Below are 2,544 nucleotides of genomic sequence, written 5' to 3' on the forward strand. Positions count from 1 at the left end.
TATTAGAAGCCAGCGAGACTTCTGGAGCCAAAAAAAAAAAAAAAAAAATATGTTTTCACATAGAGTTGGGTGGTTCTGAGTAATGGAAGGAATCTTCTGCACCTCTCTCAGCTTGCCTTGTTGTAACTGAACCTGAGAGCTCTCTCCAACCTTTGTGGCATGTTTGGCCATCACCTACTTTGAGAAACAGACATTCACAAATGGTCGGGTTTTAAACGCATCCTCTGATCCAGCTTATTACAAGGACATGTTATTTATGGAAGGGGTCCTGTCTGTAAAACTGCATGGTAGAAAGGAAACATCGTAGGCTGTGGCAAGGGGACTTGGACTCTAGACCCAGGCTGGCAACCGACTTTCTGTGCAGACTGAGGCCAGTGACTTCACCTCCTTTACACATGGCACCATATTTAAAATGAGGAAGAGGCTTCTAGGACCCCTTCTACATTAATAATATAAAGTATCTCAAAAGTCATGTCTGAATACCTTGGGGAGGGATGATGTAAAGACGATTTGCAAATCTACTAATAAATAAAGGCTTACTGATGAAAAGGAATGGACATTTAGTCTGTGCCTAAAATGCCAGATTCTCTGTCATGTGCTTTTTCATGGAATCCTCAAAACTACCGTGATTTTGGCTGTCATTTCCATCTTTGCAGCTAAGTCAGTTGGAGCTCACAGAGTTTGCAACTTATCTAAATTTTTTGGCATCTAGCAAGCAGCAGATGTGGGTCCTTATTCTAAAAAGTTAATAGTAGTAGGTAACATGCGTCAAAACTTCTTTTATGTGTTTGTTATTGTTATTATTAATTCATTGAATCTTTTCAACAACATCATGAGATAGGAAGTTTGGTAATTTTACAGATGAGCAAAGTGTTGCTCAGAGTAGGTCAATGGTTTTTTCAAGGTCAATGGGTTAATAAAAAGTTATGAAGAATTATTGCTTTCTGATTGCATGAGTGGATGAATGGATGCGTGGATGGATAGATGGATGGATGGATGGATGGAACAATGAGGAAATTAACTAGACAAGTCTCTGATGAGGCTTGGACAGATAAACCAACCAAAACCCATGGTGGCCAACAACCACTGAGGGGTGATATGGTCATGTGCCTCTTCTGTTTCAAAGTCTTAAATGTTTCCACATTGTCTGGAAATAAAAAACTAATAAAAAAAGATTCTGCTAAATGGTATATAATAATACTACTACCATTTATTGTTCATGTAGTATATGCTACAAAGAATTAAGTATTTTCTGCACAAATTGTCTCATTTAATTCTCACAGCTGCACTGTAGATAGTAGTATTTGTTTTTTGATTTCACAGTATAGAAACTAAAGGTCATAGAAGCTAACTAATTTAGTCATACACCTGGGAATGGGTGGCCACATAATTTTTCATCCTAACTGGGATCATTCTGATAGTGAGAGGGAGGTATGCTGATAATTTGGGGGGTACAACAGGCATAAACAGGGCTCTTGCACACCGACTGAAGGTATTGTCTTTGTAACTTGGCAGTGGAAAACCTGGGGTGTAAAAACTTCCTCATCCCAGAGTCCATGTTTCCAACTTCTACCCTCCCAGCCTTGCTAAGTCTTCTTTCCACTATGTGCTCCAGGTTGGGCAGCTCTCACCAGTTCCCACAGGGCTGCTTCCATGCCGCCATGTTTGATGTGAGCCGTTGCATTCTACGCTGACTTGAACTGCTCATGAGATTCTCCTCCTTTGCATATTCCTCTGCCTGGTATACCCTCCTCCTCTTCTCTGACAAACTCCCTTTCAGTCTTCAAAACTCCTTCTGTCTGCACTTACCCTGGGAAGACTTCTGTCAATATCGACTTCCCTCTCTCCAATCCCATAATCTTTCTTCGCTGTTCATATCCCTTTTTCCTTCTTTCCCACTCAGTTATGATGTTTCAAGGGCAGACACTCATTGTTGTAACTCCAGGGTCCAGCATGGAACTTACCACTGAATGGGACTAATAATTTTTAAGAAAGGAGGGAAAGATGCTTACCTGGCAGGGGAGATACCATGACCACAAAGGTGGTTTTCCCAGGGCGAGGCTTATCCATTGCACTCCGGATGTGCTGACCCCTGCGATTTCCCCAAATGTGGGAAACTCGACTGCATAATTTGTGGTAGTGGGGGACTTCGTTCACGCTTCCCCCTGATTTTTCTTCAGGTGTAAGATCAGAGCTGTGCGAGTTTGTGTGCAGTTTGCCAAATTTTGTGCATTCAGTTGTTTGGTCGGGGTCGGTCTTGCGGTGTACCCGCTTGGGTGGTGTATAAGTGCTGTAAACGTGGGCTTCACCGCGTGGAGACAGCGCTTGGGTTTAGCTGTGTTGGCAATACGTTGTTCAAGGAGCGGGCGGCTGGGTTACTAAAATTGAGTTTTGCGCTTGTGGCGGTCTCGGGTTTTGTAGGTGGAATACGTTTCCAGCGTTACTGCGCTAAAAATGGCGGCGCCCGCGCAACCCACCTGTACGTGAGGTACTGAGCTTTCACATCGCTAGGCGGCGAGAATTCGGGCACTCTTACGTAACCAC

General features: G+C 43.2%; 1 non-coding gene across 1 annotated transcript; it reads left to right on the forward strand.

Annotated features, from left to right (window-relative positions):
• The first annotated feature begins 2,004 nt into the window (after positions 1 to 2,004).
• On the forward strand, positions 2,005 to 2,168 carry LOC114905470. Its single transcript, XR_003796293.1, has one exon. It is a non-coding gene; the product is annotated as a U1 spliceosomal RNA (small nuclear RNA).
• The last annotated feature ends 376 nt before the right edge of the window (positions 2,169 to 2,544 follow it).

This window comes from Monodon monoceros, unplaced genomic scaffold (assembly GCF_005190385.1).
Source record: "Monodon monoceros isolate NGI ecotype Baffin Bay Population unplaced genomic scaffold, NGI_Narwhal_1 Super_Scaffold_21, whole genome shotgun sequence".
Lineage (NCBI taxonomy): Eukaryota > Metazoa > Chordata > Mammalia > Artiodactyla > Monodontidae > Monodon > Monodon monoceros.